General features: G+C 46.4%; 1 long non-coding RNA gene across 1 annotated transcript in view; it reads left to right on the plus strand.

Annotated features, from left to right (window-relative positions):
• Positions 1 to 208: 208 nt before the first annotated feature.
• LOC101677776 overlaps positions 209 to 21,396 on the plus strand; it is a 30,382-nt gene continuing 9,194 nt past the window's right edge. Inside the window, exons 1-2 of the long non-coding RNA XR_001180293.2 lie at positions 209 to 311; positions 20,691 to 20,927. This is a non-coding gene — a long non-coding RNA (uncharacterized LOC101677776). The remainder of the gene's footprint in view (positions 312 to 20,690; positions 20,928 to 21,396) is intronic.

Below are 21,396 nucleotides of genomic sequence, written 5' to 3' on the forward strand. Positions count from 1 at the left end.
TTTTTGGTAAAACCAGGTCACTTGTCCAATCTGTTAAATATACCTCAGATTTATCAGATTTCTTTGTTGTGGTGTCATTTAACTTATTCTGTATCAGATCTTTTAGCAGACATTTTAGTTTGGCCAAGAGAACAAGCTGTGAGTTCTAGTTCTGTTACTGATAGTGTTACTTTGGATACGTTGCTTCTGTGACACCCCTGCCCCTCCCCCCACACCCAGCATGCCTTCATTTTTCTGCTTGAAAACTAGGGGTGACAGAAATCTGTTCTATCTTTAGGACATCATGAAAATGAAATGACATGCTCCATGAGGTAAGAATTAAGGTTCTTGGGAAGAAAGCCCTGTATAAGAATGGTTGGAAAAACTTTTCTTGGGGTGGTGGCCATAACAGTGAATTTAGAAGTACACAAGCTTTCGTGACATGTGGGAGAAGGCATGAATTCACTGGATGTGGAGATTGATATTCTCTTCCTATCTGCACATATACCAAGGTTTCTGGATCTAAATGGTAAAGGAGGGGTGTAAAGAAGCAATACAATTCAATTAGAAGTGTCACATCACATTAAGCTTACTCTGTCTGTCTTCTTCATTACTACTTCCAATAACCAGGAGTACCAGCACAGATCTAGCAGTTTCTTCACTCCCCAGTGGGGTGATAACAGCAAAATGGCAGGAAAAGAACACTTGGGACAAGAAACTATATTGCATGAGGTGACAATATGATGTCTGAAGAGACCACGGGCCTCTCAGCTTGCACTCACAGACCCCGAAATCTCAAGTTAAAGAGTGCTAGCCAATTTACAGACTCTGTCCTGGTGGTCTCCTTGCCATCTGCCTGCCGGCCGCCATGTTCTCTTTACAAACCCGAATTCCTGGGATGGTCTGATGTAGGACTCCCTCCCTTGTTCCACTCAAGTCCTTTACTGGGCATCTCTTGCCCTAAGTGAATGGGAAAGCTCTTAGTTACAAGACAGCTGGTCGCCATGTCCTCTGTAGGGTTGGGACACCGTGGCCAAATGTAAAAAGCTCAGGGCAGTCTTTTAAGTTCGAGAGACTGAAAAATAATTTCAATATCAAGAACCTAAGGGAAAGCACTGGTGATCTGAAGTCTGCCCCGTGTTCTGGCAGGACTCCCTACAAACCCTACTCCCCCTCCAAGCGCCAAATACCACATGGTGTCATTTAAGCAAGCACCTCTGGGTTCCTCAGTCAGTCTTTGCTAAGGGCATATCTGAATGGAACATGATATTAGGCAAGGAAGCTTTTTATTTAGTTAGTGGGTTATGGGGTATCTTTCCAAAAGATACACATTTACCTGAAACCTCAGACTATGTATGACCCTATTTGGAATATGGGCCTTTGCAGATGGAATCAAGGTAGGAACCCGGAGATGAAATTGCTCCGCTTTAGAGTGGGCTACAATCCAATGAGTGTCCTTGAATGAGGCAGGAAAGGGGGACACAGAGAGACACTAGGGCAAGGTCAGGTGAAGACAGAGGCAGAGATGGGAGCGATGGCGCCAGGAGTCAAGGAATGCCTTGGACAGTAGAAGATGGCAGAGGCAGGGAAGGATTCTCCCATAGAGCCTTTGGAGGGAGTGCAGCCCTGCTGACCCCTTGATCTCACTCCGGGCCTCCAGAACAGTGAGGCGATACATTCCCATTGTGGTAAGCCACCAAGTTTGTGGGAAGTTGCTGCAGCCGCTGAGGCTAACACGCTTGGCCTATGTGAAGACTTTAGTCTTTGCCTGCCCTCATACCCCTTGTAAGGAACTTCATGTGGAAAAATTATTTCCCTGTTCAGGTAAGCCCCAAATCATACCTTTTTGCAGACAGATGCTGATAGTTCTTGGAATGGCTGAGGTTTTAGAGAGAAGCAGCGTACAGATTATAGAGTTGGCCATCTGGCCCCTTAGAAGGGATCTGACGGTTTGCAGTTGTCCTCGTGAGACCACCTGGTGAGACCACCCTGGTCCAAAGTTACGTTCTCAGGTTTGCAGATTCAAAGACATTTATTCTTTATAGGGTGCCTAGAGTGGATTGCATTCTTAGGGGATAAGTTGCCGAGAATTATAAACTAAAAAGATGGCTTGTAATTTGAGATAGGAAACATAGCTCCGTAGTGATGGAAATGTTCCTATTCGTTGTTCAAGACTCTTCCTTTCTAGGTTTAGAGTATTAGACCAACTAAATTATTCACAGGAAATCGCTTGCTGGGAGAGTAACTCACCCACGCCCATGTTCTCCTCCCCTTTTTTGGCCGGGGGTCATGTGAGAATGTGAGCAAAAGCTAGGAATTACCTCCCACCAAGTCTTAAGAGTGGGTGTACTTTCTCTACCCTCTCCTTCCCTATCCCCCTCCCCTCCGCCACCCTACCCCTCCAAATGGATAATCCTCTAAGGACTTGGGGAGGCCAAAATATTAAATGGTCTCTGAATGACTGTGGGAGCAGAGCCTACCTGTGCCCCAACTGACGGTCGTTGGAATGCGGCCCCGCAGAGACATAAATGTTATTGCTTTAAACCAATGCAATTTCAGGGTTATCCATTACACAGCATAACTTACACGAAGAAATACATTTGGTGAGCATGAAATGAGAGTGAGGGGATTTGGGTAGTCCTAGAGAGTGTTGCGTCCAGACGGCAGTAAATCTGACGGACTACCCCTCCTGCACCATGGAGTCGGCTTTCCAGAAACTGGTGGGCTTGTGTTCTCAAAGCTAGGGACTCTTGACCTGGAGAGTCCTGGATAAACACGGACAATTCTTGCTCTGTGGGGCTTGGATTTCTCCAGCCTCTGTGCTGAGTATCCTTGTCCACTAAACATCATCATCACGGAGGGGTCTACCCCATCCTACCACACTCCCTGAGTCCTGGTGGATTGGATTAGATTTAGAGAGTCTCAGATTTTCTCTCTCTCCCTATTTTTATATTTTTATTTATTTGAGAGAGAGAGAGAGAGAGAGAGAGAGTACAAGAAAGAGAGCACGAGTGGGAGAGAGGGAGAAGGAGGATCCCCTCCAAGCAGGGAACCCCATGAGGGGCTCAGTCCCTGGACCCTGAGATCATGACCTGAACTGAAGACAGGTGCTTAACCAGCTGAGCCACCCATGTGCCCCTCAAATTTTCTCTCTCTCTCTCTCTTTTTTTTTTTTTTTTAAAGATTTTATTTATTTATTTGACAGACAGAGATCACAAGTAGGCAGAGAGGCAGGCAGAGAGAGAGGAAGGGAAGCAGGCTCCCTGCTGAGCAGAGAGCCCCATGCAGGGCTCCATCCCAGGACTCTGGAATCATGACCTGAGCCAAAGGCAGAGGCTTAATCCACTGAGCCAACCAGGCGCCCCAAATTTTCTCTTTTGAGTTATATATTCAGATGAGTGATCTTAACATTTATATATTATTATATATTTATAATATATTTTATAATTTATAAATTATATGTAATTTATATATTATATAACTTTCTGCTTACTTCTTTTTAATTATAAAATTAATGCTCCACATGGTAAAGGCAAAACAGAAAAAATAAAAGGTAGGGCACCCAGATGGCTCAGTCCTCCCCCTGCAACCCCGCTCGTGCTCTCTCTCTGCCTGAGACAAATAAATAAAATCTCAAATAAGATAAAAGATAAGTCTCCTTTTCTTCTTCCTCACCTATCCCCAAAGGTAAATTGTGATAATAGTCTCTTGTTTATCCTTCCAAAAATCTTGAATGCATAAACACACACACACCATTTGCTGTATATCTAAAATTTAAAAATACAAATAGATGGTATTTCATTATTTTTTACCTTGCTCTTTGTACTTTTTATACAGTAATACAATAATATATCTTGGATATTCTTGAAAGATCAGAGATGAGTAAACATACTTCCTGCCTCTTGGAGTATGGCAGGGGGCAGGTAAATCAGGAGCGTGAACGACCTAAAATCTAGAGTATATGATTAGTAGTATTCGAGGGAGAAGCACGATGTGCTATGCTATTTGAAAGGGCAAAGGAATTACATGAGTTTTTCTTGGGGTGTGCATCTATGGAAAAAGTCCCTCTTAGTGATTGAGTTCCTTCCATGTGTCAGGCACTGTACCCAGTGCTTTATGTACAGTATCTCTTGAAGTCACAAATACCTCAGTGAGCTAAGTATTGCCCTATTGTCCCCATTTTACAGATCAGATCATGGATGCTCAGAGTGCCAACTTAACTTATCAAAGTTCACACTGGTAGCATGTGGCTTAACAGCGATTTCAACTTCAAAACCCATGCACACTTTCCACTTCACTTGCCTCCGAACAAAAACTCAGAATGACTTATTCCAACAGTGGTCAAACCGCGGAGTCGTGGGCTGGAACCGTTACAAGTCAGTAGACAGGTCTTTCCCTTCTGTGATCAACTCTTAATTCGTGTGGACAAGGAAGCTCTTCTGTCTTGTTGAGAACAGGTGGCTGTGTAGCTTCAGGCAAGAGCCTGAGCACATGTGTGTTTCAGTTTCTTTATCTTTAATATGGAGAAGTGATAGTGAATGTCTTCCAAGGGTTAGGAGGGTTCAATGCGTTAATGCACCTAAAGCATTTAAAGAGCGCCAGACCCATGATGAGCTCTCAGTGCATGTTGGCTACGATGACTCTGAGTAAAGGTGTCTGTGGGATGGAGAACAGGAAGGAAAGGAGGGATGGGGGAGGCCACAAAAGGGAGGCTGAATGGAAGGGTCAACCTCCGAGAGGGCCTTAAGGCCAACATGGACACACAAAGCAGAAGCTATGGACAGTTGGCAAGAAAGTAGGCAGAAACTAGGGAGGAAATCCCCTGTCCCATGCCCTCCACCGCACATACTCTATCCCCCACCTCCAAGGTTTGGAGGTGAAGAGAAGGCAAAAGAGTCCAGATTCACTGAGAAGCCCCACCCCACCTCAGTCTAGATCAGAGTCAAACGAGGGAGGTGTGACTGACCACCGGGGAGTCACCCTGAGGGCACCTGGGGGGAGTGCAGGGCATTATGTAGGAGAGAAGACTCCAACGTGTACCTTTTTTTTTTTTTTAAAGATTTTATTTATTTGTTTGACAGACAGGGATCACAAGTAGGCAGAGAGGCAGGCAGAGAGAGAGAGGGAGAAGGCTCCCTGCTGAGCAGAGAGCCCGATGCGGGGCTCAATCTCAGGACCCCGGGATCACGACCTGAGTTAAAGGCAGAGACCTTAACCCACCGAGCCACCCAGGCGCCCCCCAGCATGCACCCTGAAGTCATCGGTGCTTTCAGTAAATGACAGCTTGCTGTAACTTCTCCACATACACGTACTATTTCCAGCCTATGCCCATGGTACTGTGCTTGAGGCATGCGGCAACTAGCTCCAGAGGGCACAGCCTTGGGAAACGGTGGTGACTGCAATAGCTCTTTTCCCTTAGCCACGGACCTGGAGTTCCTTCTGATCCCGAATGAGGAGCAGAGCTGATGCAAGAACTTGACGTTGGTCCTTTTCTCACCTGCCTGTCTGGCTCTCTGTTGACCCAGGCTGAGGGGCTGTTGCCAATGTTTGCCTCTGACATTCTACTTCCAAAAAAAAAAAAAAAAAAAAAAATCCTATGGCCCACCATAGTCTTATGAATACTGACTGCCAGGTTAGGTCAAGTTTAGAGTCTGGCAATCATCCCATCTTCTCAGGGTAAGCGTCTGAAGACTTGCATCAGAATCACCTGTGTATGTGCTGGGGCACAGGTACCCAGGCAAATTCCTGGGTCTCATCCCCACACATGGGCTGAGTCAGGGTCTCTGGGGACCAGGCCTGGGAATGTGAATTCTAAATCGACATACCACTTGAGTCTGATGTGCAAAAAGTTTGAGGATGATTGTTTTGGGGGTGACCTTGCCTGTCTCTTATCTACTATGAGTTGATCTTAGAGTGGGCCATCTTATCTCCAGGTGCTTATGGGAATTCTTGGTGCCAGTGATCCTTTTGCTATGTTCATTATGTCTTGGGTTAAAAACTCTATTGAGTACTACTGAGTATTCCTGGGGTGCTTGGGTGGCTTAGTCGGTTAAGTGTCTGCCTTCTGTTCAGGTCATGATCTCGGGGTCTTGGGATCGAGCCCTGCATGGGGCTCCCTGCTCAGCAGGGAGTCTGCTTCTCCCTGTGCCCCTTCCCCCAGCTCATGGTGTGTGTGTGTGTCTCTCTCTCTCAAATAAATAAATAAAATCTTAAAAAAAAAAAAAAGATTCTGGAATGGGGTGATCCTACCTAATCAACATAGTCATGACTCTGCTGCACAGAGTTGGCAAAACTGGGTTTATAGCCTTTTCTTCAATTCTGTCTTAATGAGGCTACTTTTTGTCTGGAAACCACCCTCAGTCAAAATAGCTTATTAACTGTTTCTTATAATAAAGGCATAGGCTCTTAAATGATTAGCATTTCAAATACTAAACAAGGCTGTTATTTATTTTGTGTTCCTCCTGCTCAATAGCAGTGAAGTTAAGTTAGTTAAACCAGGAGGCCTGAGATTTGAGGCAGCTCTAATGCCATGGGGGCCTACCTGAGCAAACCAAAATCTAAGCCGGAAATGCCTCAAGGTTATGAACTTGAAATCTCAGGACAGCCAATCACAAACAGCCAACTAGGCTATAAGCTGCAGCCAGTCAAATAATCTCCTTTCTTTGTTTCTGTCTTTCCTCTGTAAAAATCCCTTCCTTGGCTCCTGTCAGAGGAGCTCTCCTAACGACTTCCAGTTTATTACTGCCTGATTCCCATCGATTTATGCTCAATAAACTCCTAAAATTTTTGATATGCTTCCGTTTATCTTTTAAGGGTGACCATTGGAGGCATGCACGAGGAAAGCACTTTTTTTTTTTCTTATATTTGTTTTTAGTGAGAGTGAGAGCATGCATGTGAGTGAGTGGGGGAGGGGCAGAGGGAGAGAGAATCTTGAGTAGCTTCTGTGCTATCCAGGGAGCCTGATGGGGGCGGGGCAGGGTGGGGGCTTGATCTCATGACCTGAGTCAAAAGACTCAGGAGAGGGGCGCCTGGATGGCTCAGTGGATTAAGCCGCTGCCTTGGGCTCAGGTCATGATCTCAATGTCGTGGGATCGAGCCCTGCATCGGGCTCTCTGCTCAGCAGGGAGCCTGCTTCCCCCTCTCTCTCTGCCTGTCTCTCTGCCTACTTGTGATCTCTCTCTCTGTCAAATAAATAAATAAAATCTTAAAAAAAAAAAAAGACTCAGGAGAAGAATAGAATAGGAAGCTTACCCAAATGAGCCTCCCAGGCATCCCAGGTAAACTCTGACAAAAACCATTATTCATTGGCTGAAGGAAATCTACCCCAACAGAAAATCTGGGTTGTGGCAGGAGGGAATACACAATAGGAGAGGGAGCTCGGAAAACATTATGCTTGTTCTGATGAGGGTAAATGAATTCTAATGCTTGCCTAGAGAGCAGTTGGATGGTTCCCTGGTTCTCCCTGACTTTTCACAGTCACCCACATCTCTCTGACCACGGGGAGGGTCCCATCCTCCTATCACCTCTTCTCTACACAATTAGCCCCTGGCCCAGGCACTCCAGGCGTCAGGCTGATTTTACTGACAAAGAGGGACACGTCAGCGGCAGCGGCTTGCACACAGTGCGCATCCCCAGCTGTCTCAGGAGTGTGACCCTCGCACCCCAGGGACAGCCTTTTTGAACAGACTTTTCATACAACGTCAGATTGCAACCAAGTGGCATCACTAATGACGATTCCTCTGGAACGTCTGCCTCTTAATTCACGGGGAAATGCAAACCCCAGAACATTCTGAAGGCTTTACTTTTGACCTCTTAAGACAATAATGTGATTTGAGAAGGGAGGGAGAAACGTGAGAGTTAAATTTCTGGTCAAAGAATGTAGCATCTTCCTGCCAGGTGGCTGCACCTTAGAAATAAAAGAAGCAACAAAAAATAATGTGGATTTTGTGTCTATCATGGTGAACAGAGTACTATTTTTATGTAGTTTGTACAGAATTAGGAGGATTAACTGCCTTCACAGTGAGTTTTAAAATGCTGACTGTAGATGTGTTTACCTATCTGTTAGGTTAAATTAGTCTACATTTTTAAAGCCTCTGTGATGTGGATGGACGTACATTCCTGTCTGTGTACATGGGGAAGGAAGTTAGACACTGGCAATTTTCTGAAACATTCCCTCTCCTGATGCCAGATTTCCTATTGCTAATCCCTTATCCTGATCCCTCTCCTAGGGAGTCTTGCTTAACCCCAAACCTGTAAATCTTCTGGGCAAAGAATGTTGGCTGACAAAGCACGAGGCTTAGATTTTTAAAGTGACACAAGGAATTTTTGTTCCTATCTTCTAGCGGGCTGAAAAAGATTTTTATCAATTTGATTCATCACTGTGAAAGCGGTCTCATGGTAGATTGAATTTCCTCTGAATTTTTAGAGAGGTAAATGAATAAATTGATCCTTTTATTTATTTATTTTTTTTAATGTCAGAGAACCGGTTGCCGTAGTTACTTCTTGATTTTTTGCATATAGCTTGTGTACGTATGTTGTAAACTTATTCGTGGCAATTCAATTTCTTGCTATACCTTGGGGGCACTGATACCTTCCTGATTTTGTTTTGTTTAAGATAACAATACATTTATTTTGAAAAAGTGTTTGGGAAATTAACATGTGTAGAGCTGCATTTTTGTATCCTTCTCTCTTCTATTGTGGTTCTGCATTTGCTTCCATTTCCTGGGACTGTCCTCCCGCCTAAATCTTTGGAGCTGTATTTTTCCTTTCTTTCTTCTTCTTCTTCTTCTTCTTTTGGTTCCCTGAAAGAGAGACTCTTCACTAATCACTAGGGAAATGCAAACCAAAACCACAATTAGATACCTCGTCACACACATTAGGAAGGCTATTAAAAAAAACAAACAAACCAAAACATCAGAAAATAATAAAGCCAATGAGGATGTGGAGAAATTGGAATTCTTCTGCATTGCTGGAGGGAATACAAAATAGAGCAGCTGCTGTGGAAACCAGTATGGTGGTTCCTCAAAAATTAAACATTGACTTACCATATGTCAAAGAACTGAAAGTAGGGACTTGAATGCATAGTTGCACACCCATGTTCATACAAGCATGATTCACAATAGTCAAGTATCCATTGATGGATAAATGGAGACACAAAATGTGGTGTATGGATGCAATAGAATATTCTTCAGCCTTAAAGAAGAAGGAAATTCCAATACATGCCAAAAAATGGATGAAAATGGAAATAAGCCAATCACAAAAGGACAAATACTGTGTAATCCACTTATACAAGGTGCCTAGAGGCATCCAAGTCATTGAGACAGAAAGCAGAATGTACAGGGGTGGTCGCGGGGTGTGGGGTGGGTAGCGGGAGGGAGGGGGAGCCAGTAGCTCAGGGGTACAGAGCTTCTGTTAAGGAAGAAGAAAAAGTTCTGGAAATGGGTGTTGCTGGTGGTTTGCAGAACCATGGAAATACACTAAGCGCCACAGAGCTGTATGCTTAAAGATGGTCAAAATTGGAAATTTCATGTTATGGAAAAGAAAGGCTTGTCCATTGTGATTTTACAAAATGCAGCCTTTCCAGTGACTCTCCCGTACTAGTGGGCTGCCGACAGCACGGAGACCACCTTAGTAACACAAAGCCTGCCGGGCCACCTCTTCACTTGGGCTTGCTTTAGCCTTCACCTTCTCCAGTCCACGCAGGAAACCGGAAGGTGGGGTGGTGCACGAAGATGGCCGGCCCTTCGCAGGGACGTAGCAGTCAGTCCTCGACGTGTAAGACCCGTGCCTGGCTCTGAACCGTGCTGGAGTCAAGTGTGCTGGTGTCCAAACAGTCTGGTCTCTTTGCCAAAGCATGGTGATGAAAAGGTCCAGGAGAGAGAAAGTAAACTCATGCTGTAGACATCTTAGGGTAGGTCACAGTTTCCTGAACTTTCCGGATCATCAAAACCCTTCTGGATGATTGCAAGCCTCTACCTTAAGCTTCTGAAATCAGAAAGTCCAGGGGACAGGTACTGGGAATCTGGTTTTGTTTGGGTTTTTCTTCATCAAGCATTTTAGGGGATTCCTAATGATCTGGAAAGTTTGGTATTATGTGTCCTAGCAAAATTCATTCAAGAGGCCCTAACCCCCAAGGTGATGGTATTTGGAGATGAGCCTTTGGCTGTAATTAGGGAGTAGATGAGATCATCAGGGTGAAGCCTTGATCCCATAAGGGTCCGTGTATGGAAGAGACCAGAGAGCTCACCCTCTCTCACCACATACACACATGAAGGAAAGGCCATGATAGCCCCCGGTGAGAGAGCAAGCCAAGAAGAGGGGCTCTCAGCAACTGAATCAGCCAGCACCTTGATCTTGGACTTCCAACTTCCAGAACTGTGAGGAAATCAATTTCTGTTGTTTAAGCCACCTGCTCTGTGGTGTTTTATTACAGTAGCCAAAGCTGTCTTTGGGAAGTATTCACGATGGTCAGAGTGCAGGCTTGGTTACCTTCTACAAGGAGCAAAACCCTGGAAATCTTGAGGCTTTTTTTTTTTCTTCAAATGTGGGTTCTGTTGCTGCTCCACAGAGCCTCTGTTGGAAAACGCTAGTTGGGATGCGTCCCCCCTCTACTGGGCTTGCTTATGCCTGTGCGGGGTGGAGGGGTTGCTTGTGCCGGTGAACCTGGAGGCAAAGCTGGTCACTGATGGCAAGTATCTCTTACTCAAGGAAAGGGATGAGGGTGCTGCCAAGCGGTTGTGCTTGTGGTGACTTCTGGAAGATGCTCAGGGTCTTCCCTGCTCTGCCAGCACCACGGCACACCCGAAGGTTGAAGCTATGTGCTCGGTAACCCCGGTAGTGCAGAGAGTACAGTGCCGGGTATTGGACGGTCCTGAGATAAAAACCGCACCAACTTCCTGCTCTGCACAAACTTAAAAATAGCTATTCTCATCTTCGCTTTAGATGTGCAGAATTAAAATTATCTTACATTATATTGTATTTATAGGACACATTTTATATGTATTAAAGCAAATTGCAAGCTTCTAAAGTTCCAGGAACTGGCAGCTCTTTTGTTTTTGGAAATTGAGAGAATGAGAACCAAAAAAAAAAAAAAAAAAAAGGAGCTTTTATTTTTCCATTTTGGCTAAGCCTCAAAAATTCTCATACCTTTACAGAGGGACTCAGAGACTCTAGATTTTGTAAGGTTTTCTGGATTTTCTTAATCTTTCCTGTTTGGTCTGGATATTTGAGTTTCTACTGGTATATACTGGTTCTATTTTTGTTCAGCTAATTTTTTTCTATTTCTCAATCTTAAGAAATTACCACTTTGGGGAAGAGTTGTTTTCCATCAAAGGCTTGGATAAGTCATTTGAGCTATGCCAAATTGGCCTTTGGAAAGTTTCCTATGCAAACTGATTTTTTTTCCTCACTTGGTATTTACATCTTCTCTGATATTTAAGATGTGGTTTTTTGTTTGTTTGTTTGTTTTTTTGTTTTTGTCTGAAAGATGAGATGAATAAACAAACACATTCATTGCAATAAAAAATGTTTGCTTCTGGAGGTATTTGTAACCAGGCAGGTCAGATTTGTACCTGAATATGTATTGAAAGAAAAAGTATTTATCTGTCTCAAAAGGCAGTCAGTTATATCCCTCAAAAAACCAGGAATCTCATACTGTGGTCCTTGACCAGGTGTGTTCTCCTTATGGGCTAACACAGACTTAAAAAAAAAAAAGGTACTTTTGGGGGAATTCTTCCAGGTGAATGAGGCAATATTTCATAAATTTTCATTTTTGTCTTTAATTTATAGAGCTACTTAACCACTAACCTATTGAGTAATTGAGAATAGCTATGTTTCTTATATAGCTCAACACCCCAAAACCAAATAACCCAATAAAAACATGGGCAGAAGACATGAACAGCCATTTCCCCAAGAAGATATACAGATGGTCAACAACTACCCAAAAATATGTTCAGCATCACTTACCATCAGGGAAATGCAAATCAGAACCACAGTGAGATATCACACCTCACACCTGTCAGAAAGGCTAAAATTAACGACCTGAGAAACAACAGGTGTTGGTGAGAATGTGGAGAAAGAGGAACCTTCGTGCACTGTTGGTGGGAATGCAAACGGGTGCAGCCACTCAGGAGAACAGCATGGAGGGCCCTCAGAAAACTAAAAATAGAACTACCTTATGATGCAGTAATTGCGCCATTGCATAAGTCACCCAAAGAATACAAGAACATTAATTCAAAGGGATACATGCACCCCTATGTTTAAAGCAGTATTATTTACAACAGCCAAGTTGAGGAAACTGCCCAAGTGTCCATCAATAGATGAATGGATAAAGAAGATGTGGTATAGATACACAATGGAATATTATTCGGCCATAAAAAGAGTGAAATCTTGCCATCTGCAACAGCATGAATGGAGCTAGAGGTCATAATGCTGAGTGAAATACATCCATCAGAGAAAGACAAGGATCGTATGATTTCACTCATAGGTAGAATTTAAGAAATAAAGCAAACTAGCAAAGGGCGAAAAAAGAGTCAAACCAAGAAACAGACTCTTCACTACAGAGAACAAACTGATGGTCGCCAGAGGGGAGGTGGCTGGGGGAGGGGGGAACAGGCGATGGAGAGGAAGGAGGACACTTGTGATGTATGGAATTGTTGAATCACTATACTGTATGCCCCAGACTAATATAACACTGTAAGTTGACTGAAAGGAATGAAGATAAAAACTTAAAGAATAGCTATATTTAATATTTGATCTATTTCATTTCCAGCATTTATGGATGGTACTACCTCAATATTCTAAGACGTTGGCTGCCATGTGCATAATTTTGGTAACATTATGAAGCAGGTCCTCTGTAGATGCTCAAGGAATTTCTGGAAACTGGGGGAAAAGATGCCGTACAGTGCTTGGGTACATGTGGCTGTGCTTTCAAATGGCTGGTAATCATGCTTTTACATAACAAATTCCAGTTAGTTTGAGTGATGTTTGGTGATGGTGATAGTGGTTATGGTGTATATTTTCATGAACACTGTTTTTGGCCTATTTTGGTTATTTTCCAATACCTCATCTTGAATCCACACATGGCTGGGCTATTGTTCTAGTACGATTCATCCATGTGTCTTTCACCAAAGTCCGTAGTATGTAATTTTCCTAACAGTTACTTGTGCAGGGACAGATCACTGCTGATCTGCTACCAATCCATTTGTGTTCTTTAAATACCTTATATAACACTTAGCCAATTGGAACATTTCTGGGTTCCCTTTCGGGTAGAGGTAGGGTTGGGCTGCCGTGTGAAATCACGTGATTGCTGCCTCTACACTCTATATGGACAGAGTTCTCTCCTACAGGTAATTCGGAAAGGCTGAGGTAGGGCAGGCTTTAAGATCCTTCCCTTTGCTCAAAAGAATGTGGTTGGGAGCCACTGCTTTAAATCAAAACTTCCAGGAATTGACTATTCGAATGTACATCTATCATGAATGATTTTCCTATAAATCAGTGAATCTCAAGTCTGGCTGCACATTAGCATCTCCTGGGAATTATGTTTAAAATATTAATGCCGAGTCCAACTTCAGACCAATTGAACTGAGCTGTCTGGAGGTGGAGGCCAGGCGTTGCGTTTTTTAAAAGCATCGGAGGTAATGACGAGGCTGAGTGAAGGTTGAGAATTGCTATGAATGAACGCCTTGACCTCCTTAGGTCTATAAAAGCAGCAACAACTGCCATTATTATCAAGGAACAGAAATCTCATAGAGACAAAAACACGAGAAGAGTATTGTAGACAAAAAAAAGAACATTGTTTTGGGAGAAATCATTGGTTCAAAGGGCGGCTGACTGCACGGCAGTAACAGTAAATAAAGAAAACACAGAGTTATACATAAAATCTAAGTGTGCCCTTTCACTTTACAGTTTGTATTATTGGATGCTCCCGTTAGGGACAGCATGACGGGGGAGGAGCGAAGAAATGCATCAGGCAGAGAGTGGGTGTTAGGAGGTGGGGGTGCAGGGGAGAGGGACGTTTGTGAGAGCAGGGGGCCAGGGTCATGGAGAGCCAGCTAGAGGCGACTGGTGGGGTCGTGACAAGTGGGGGAGAGCAGTGACAGAGGGAGCTGGCAGAGGGAATAGATGAGGCCTCGCTGTGGGTCAGATACCGTGCACACAGGGATGGGGATTCAGGAGCAGGAGACGGGGCAAAGAGAAGCCAAAGAGCAAACTGGAGTCAGGGGCAGGAAAAGAGATGGGGCTTCAGATCTTTAGACTGGAGGTGATGGAGGTGATGAGCTGTCCATCCCGTGGAATCAGCCAAGGGCCCAGCTTCAGGTGAACAGCACTGCAGAGGGCTGGGGCCAGCCAAGTAATGGAACACAAGGTTAACCCCAGAAATCCTGAAATGTCCCCTTACCGGACACATGCCTGGGACCAGAGCCTGTAGGTACAGTAGGAAGAACCTTACTTTTTAATAAGTAAATCTTAAAAAAGCAAAAAAACCCCCAAAAAGCAACAAACAAACAAAAAACAACAACAAAAAAAACAAAACCCAAACCGGAAGAGGCACCTGGGAGGCTCAGTTGGTTAAGCATCTGACTCTTGGTCACGATCTCATGGGATGTGGGAGGGAGCCTTGCAAAGGGGGAGGAGGGGTAATCCATGCTCAGCAGGGAATCTGATTGAGATAACTGACCGCTAACCCTCCCTCCTCTTGCCCACGTGCTCTCTCTCTCAAATAAATAAATCTTTAAAAAAAAAGGGGGGAGGCGCCTGGGTGGCTCAGTGGGTTAAAGCCTCTGCCTTCGGCTCAGGTCGTGATCCCAGGGTCCTGCGTTCAAGCCCCACATCGGGCTCTCTGCTCTGCAGGGAGCGTGCTTCCTCCCCTCTCTCTCTCTGTGCCTGCCTCTCTGCCTACTTGTGATTTCTCTCTCTCTGTCAAATAAATAAAATCTTTAAAAAAAAAAAAAAAAGAACCTTACTTCACAGGTTCTGATTGGGCATAATCCTCCCACAGTCCCAGCAAAGATGGCTTCCCCCCAGGAATGGCGGCTTCCATCACATCCTCTTCCCGCTCAGCCCTTTACATGTCCCGTTTCCTACCTCAAAGCCCAGCTCCTGACACTGAGGAGTGTGGCTTGCCCACCGTTGCTACTCCTCTCTGAGCTAGAGAGGGTGCTAGGATTTCCTGAGTTGAGTAAATGAAGTTTTGCAACGGCTCTTCATCCCCTACTTCCTAGCAGAGGAAAAGTCAAACTCACCTTAGTTAGCAGCGATTCTGCTTTGGGGTCTCGGGACTCCGCAGCACAGACCTAGGCTCATCCTGGAGAGACAGATAAGGCTTAGTGCTGCTGACCATCAGCTGGTGGAACTCTATGAGCCAAATTCCCTCCCGGGGAGCAGAAAAGAGGTGTAGGAAGAGGGGAGAGAATGGAGGTCCTTCAGCCTGGAGGGCACTTATTCCCAAACTGGGTCATCAGTTTGCTGGAATCACTTGAAGAGGTTTCAAAAATGCAGATTCTGCAGCCTCCCCTTTGAGGGGCAGATGTGGTGGGTGGAACTGGGCACAGCAGCTCTGCTCTGAGAAAGCTCCCTGGTGGCCCCGGGGCCCCCACAGCCAGGCCTGGGAGCCGGAAGTGACACCTGTGGGTTGTTTCTACTGCATGTCTCCCTGTAGCACAGACTCTGGGAGCCCAGTCCGGCTCCTGGGCCCCTGGCTTGCTGGTGGTCCCAGGCTAGGGTCCCTGGAGCCCCTGAACATCCCCCTCTTGCTTCCTATGTCTTGTGAGGGCTAGCTCTGTGTTCACTCCACTTGGGGAGGGCTGCGTGGGCCTGAGTTCCCGGGGCGGCGGGCAGAATCTGTCCTTGGCAGCTGCCTGAAGCTCTAATCTCAGCCGGTTCTGCTCCAGCTGGCTCTTTCTTGGCGTCAACTCAAGAATTCCGGCATGGTGGAGTTTCTCCTCTGAATCTGGGGATGAATGCCCACTGCCCATGGAGGGAGGAGCTGATGCTAGAGGGGGTTGGGGGGAGGTCAGCCTCAGGCCTGGAGTCCTTGAGCGGGGAGGGGGACATGCGAGAAAACACACACATTAACCCTTTAGTACCTAGTAACATTTCAGTATGGACTAATCCACCCAAAAAGGTATTTAATTCCTGTGTGAGGAAATGAGACATTGCAGTTAGGTCTTCAAGGATTATGACAAGTCGGGGAAAAGCCTTGGACTGAACTTTCTTAGCCTGGAAAGAAGGCCAAGAGTGGCTGGGCTCCAAGGCCTACTTCTGCCCAGGCATCTGTTTGTTCTGTAATGATTAATACTGTGGGCCAGGCACTGTTCTGGGTACCAGGGACACATACAGTAAAGAGGGCCGAGAAGGCCCAGCCCCGGTAGAGTTCGCAGCCTGGTACCCGTGCCTGCAGCTGTCTGAGGAAGGTGGTCATGAGGGTGGCCACTCCAGAGGAGACCATCGGGCACCGGACACAATTCAAGGATAAACTTCCCTTCTTTCCGGTCACCCTCAGGGCTAGCTGTGAGTGGGTAGCGGACTTCAGAGACAATGTCATTCTCCCACACCAGGAGCACAGCCACCGCTGGCCAGCTCCAGGAGGGGCCCTGCTGTCCATGAGAGAGGGGACATGTGGGCATGGCTGCCCTGGATGGCCAAATGACTCAGAGACACTGGCTCTGGGAACAGGAGTCTTCTTTTAGTATTGGATATAATGAAGAAAGCTGAAGGCTGGAGAGACACCCACAGGTCTTAAGGGACTAAGACAGATATCTAGGAATTAGGTGCCGGGTAATGTCATACCCAAGATTTTGGCTTTGGACTTGTAAAGTGCTGGGGTCGATAGTAAGAATCTGCTTTTGGCTTCTGTTCTGCAGGAAACTGAACCAGGCTAATACTGAAGGCGTAAAGGGAGCGTACAAAGGGATACCAGGAAGCCTGGAGGGAAAAAACAAAAGAATGGCGAATGGATGTATATATATGGAAGCTGATTTTCGTGTGGAAAAAGTGAGAGATTCTTACTTTGGAAAAGGACAGTTACTAAGGGCTGCGCTGAGTTATCTGCAGTGTCTCCTTCCCTCTCCTGTGGAAAATCAATCCATTTTTCTTCCTTCTTCTCATTCCGTGCATGCCTTCTCCTGTACCTCTGCCCTGACTCAGTTGTGCGAATGCCAGAGTCCAAAAACCAGTTATGCAACTGGATGCACTATGAGGACAGACACCCTCGGGGGTGGGCGCGGGGATCGTCGCGGCGTGTGGGCGTGTGGCTGGTGGGACGCTGGACACGGGGTGGGCCTCTCCTCCCTCCCCCTGCTGTCGGGGCGCCCCGACCTGCCCAGGAAAATGAGCCCCCTTGCTGCCGAAAAACTCCAGAGGAGGAGAGGCCTACCGATCGCCCTCCATAACTTCTCCCAGGTCCGAAACCCTCATTGCCAGAGATTGTTTTCTGGCTGAAATCACTCCTGTGGAAGCCCCAGCGCATTTCCTTTTGTTCGGTCCTCACCGGAGACGGTGAACAGCTGGTCTCCAGCCTCTGCGGAATATCCCTTTAAACCTCGCCCGCCACTGTTAAATGGCCTCTGGGCCTTCTCTTCCTCAGACCAAGAATCTTCCCCCCATTCCTCATGGGTCCTATTTTCCAGCCCTTTTCACATCTTTGTTCTTTGAATGCCCTCAGATTTTTCTAAGATATTCCCCTTTGGAAGTTATTTGAAGGAAAACAACAGAAGGGTCTTTAGATGTACTCCATCCCGGCAGCCTGCTCACCTGACCACAAACCTTGGCTCTCCTCCTGGCTGGGTGGCTCGGGGCCAGCCTGTGCCCGACGACTGAGCGGCCGGTGCAGAGACCAGTGGGCTCACTGGTGACCACAGGCCAGGAGCGGGAGGCCCCAGCTCATCCGCACTGAAAACAGTGCCCAATATTTGTCAGACTCTCAAAGACTTGTTAAGTGAACTCTTGCCCCTGTGTTGTCTCAAAGGGACTTCTCTTGGACAGAATGGGCAGTGTGAACCCTGCTTGCATATGGTGAAAGATCCCTTCCCTAAGAAAGGCAAGAAAAGATGATGTTGAGAAAAGTCTCATGGTTCTGTTAAGAACACAGGTGCCTCTGGCGCGTTGCCTTCTTAGTATGGGGACTGGGTAGAGTTGGGGGGCTCTGGTACCCTAGGGTAGGAGACGGGTTGCAGGTGCATGATTGGGGGGTGTGTGGATGAGGGTGAAGGCCTGTAGAGTAGTCAGAAGGGCAGCTGTTCAAGCAGAAACAGAGGAACTGGTTTTGTGGACTTCAGAACAAACTGCTGATGGAGGCCAGTGTACGTGGGGACTGAGCAGCTCAAGGGAACCAAAAGTGGGGAGAGATTGGGAGTAGCAGGAGGAGAGGAAAGGGGGGTTAAGAGTAAGTCTAATGTGAGGCCTGAGATCTTGGGGTCTGAGCAGTAAGGAGACTAAGGCACTCCTTAGTTAGCATGCTGCTGGCCTCTTTGCAAGAGACCAAGGGATTAAAAGAGAGCTTTAGTTAGAGGCTAAGGCATCTGTCTCCGCGATACATTCACAGTTGCATTAAAAAAGACAAAATGTCAGGGACCACCAAGGGATGAGATATTCTTAAGAATGTCAAGTTAATACAGAGGGAAAGGGTGTGGTTTCTTCCTACACCAGGGTCTCATGTTATTCTTCTTGGAACCCACTGATTCCGTGTAGATGCTGTCTCTATTCCCAACAGCACAGTCCTACAGACTCTAATCCACATACATGTGTGTGTATGTGTGCATTTGCACACGCAAACCTGCTAACCTACTGTGTGCGTATGTGGTCAGCTTTGGCCCCTGTATCTTTTCCTGCGGTTCTTGGCCCAAAAACTTGTGAAGGGGGAGGAGAAGCCCCCAGACACAGAGTGTTTCTGTGCAGGAAAATGCGTGTGGGAAGGCTTTGAATAGAGGAAGAGAAGGGTCAATTTAGGTACTAGTTGCTCGGTGGAGAGCGTCCCAAGAACGTGTGGAAGAGGCAGCCAGGTGTCAGAGGAGCCAAGGTGCTTCACGTGAATTAACTCCCTTGGTCCTCACAGCAATCCTGGAAAATGGGTGTTACGATTATTATCCATTTTTTACTACTGTGGAAACTGAGGCCCAAAGTGTTTAGTCACTTTCCCAAGGTAGTTCACTTAATAGATGCTTGTTGACTGAAATAAAAGCCTTAAGTGCATGGTGTTGGTTTGAATTTGAGGCAATTTTTAATCCCCCAGCCTGCAAATGGGATGATTTCTGCATTCAGGCTTTAAACACCTTAAAGCATAAAAATATTTCTGGTGAAAAAAAAAATATTTCTGGTGAAGCTGTTAAGGCACCTTCTCCTTTGGCAGCAACTCACTGGCCCTCCTGCGAATTTTGGTTTGAATGCTATTTCATTTCGCCTCTGTAGACTGGTAAGAGACTAATTCCTAGACCCTGGGAATAGCATTGCCCTCATTTCTGAAGCCAGGCTGTCTCAGTTCCTACCTGGTTCTGTCTTCAGCAGTGAATCGTGGCCATTGTCACTTTGGGCGGTTACTACAACACTCCGAGTGCTGAAGAACCGGTCTGGTCTACGTGGTTATGCCTCCGACACGCCAGACATGGGCGGGGAAGGGGTGATCTTGAAGCTGCCAGAATGTCAAGTTAACACAGAGAGAGCACGTCCCAGACTCCAACTCTGGAAGCTGTGCCATGGCCCACACTCGCTTTTGGGGACATGAGTCATGAGACCAGACACCTGTTAGATATATTAAGTGAATTCTAGTGACACCTTGACGTCTCCCTCTTTCCCATTTCCCACACCCCACCCATCATTAGTGCCCACAGTTTTGTCCCGAGTTCGGGACTGCTCCCATTTTGCTCCCTCTCCAAGTCACCACTCCAGTCCTGGCTTCATTATCTCTCCTGTGAATTGCTTCAGTCACACCTGAGCTAGTTTGCCTTTCCCACCCAGACTCCTTCCTTTCTCAACCCCACAGCATGTTATTTGAAATAACCGTCTCCTCCAATAGTCCCCTTCAATGGCTGCTTGTTACCCATGAGGTAAAGACTGAGCTGGGAGCCATCCTACGGATCCCTGCACGTTGGTGCCCATTGCCCCCTCCAGCTTCATCCTGCTGGTCTCGTGCGTCCCATGCCCTGTGCTCCCCGTCGCTGGCCTTCTTGGGCCCCTCACCGTCCATGCCGCGGGGCCCCATACCGACCGTGCCTTTACAGAGTGCCTGCTCGCCTTGCACTATTGCTCCCTTCTCTCCTTCCAGATGCCCCAGTCCTCCATACCTCAGCTCAGGGGGCACTTCCTCCAGGAAGCTCTCTTTGACTAAGTCAAGCCTTCATGCCTTACTGCCAATGAACAGGGTCCTTCCTGCCAAGCCCGACGCTGCTGTATTGCAAGGGCTTGAGGAATATTTCTTGAATGAGGTGTGCAAAGTCTTAAAAGCAGCTGTGCAGGGGCGCCTGGGTGGCTCAGTGGGTTAAAGCCTCTGCCTTCGGCTCAGGTCATGGTCTCAGGGTCCTGGAATCGAGCCCCGCATCGGGCTCTCTGCTCGGCGGGGAGCCTGCTTTCCCCTTGCTCTCTGCCTGCCTCTCTGCCTACTTGCAATCTCTCTCTGTGTCAAATAAATAAAATCTTTAAAAAAAAAAAGCAGCTGTGCATTTTGTGCAAGTTTGTTGGAATGAAACTTGGCTGATTCTAAATGTTCTCTCCCATTTCAGCCACATGCCATGGTGTAGAGGGCGCTGTACCGGCCGCTAAAGCCCCCTTAAAACCCGGATGTTCCAGATTCCTCCACTGCCTTGAAGGCCTGATGAAGAAATGTACATGAAGCACTTCATAAGCTAGAATGTTCTTTGGAAATTAGAAAAATGCAAGACAGGATCGTGGATTAGATTCAAGAGATGAACACTGCGGCTACCTCCAGACCATTCTCATAGATTATACTGAAAATTAAGGTAGGTCTACATGGTCTTGAGTGAGTAGAAAAACATTGATAGAGCATTGGGCTAATGTCTCTTTTCTGGAAGTGAGAGCCCAAAATAGACCAAGTTAGCAATAGCAGAGACACTCAGAAGGCCATCATTTCCCTGTGATAACTCACTGTTGTGCCTTGAAATGCAGTGTGCTCCTTGCAAGTACGTGTGCTCTGTCTGGGGGGCTGATGTGGATAGCTTGTTCCAGCCGCTATTCCGTGGGGCCTGGCATCCCACTGAAGAGGTGGTGATCTCTGAGGCTGGGCCATGGGATCAACAGGAAGCCTGTTTCTGCAAAGAGAAAGCTGCTGCCCCAGTGTTGGGTGAGCTAGGGTTCGATCCTCGTGTGGGGTAAGGGAATGACTAGAGAGGGCAAGACGGACTCAACCAGATGCCTTCACTTCAGGTAGAGGTTTGATTCCCTGATTGTTGCCTTTAATAACATTGACAT

This window comes from Mustela putorius, unplaced genomic scaffold (assembly GCF_011764305.1).
Source record: "Mustela putorius furo isolate JIRA1106 unplaced genomic scaffold, ASM1176430v1.1 tig00000827_pilon_pilon_pilon, whole genome shotgun sequence".
NCBI lineage: Eukaryota > Metazoa > Chordata > Mammalia > Carnivora > Mustelidae > Mustela > Mustela putorius.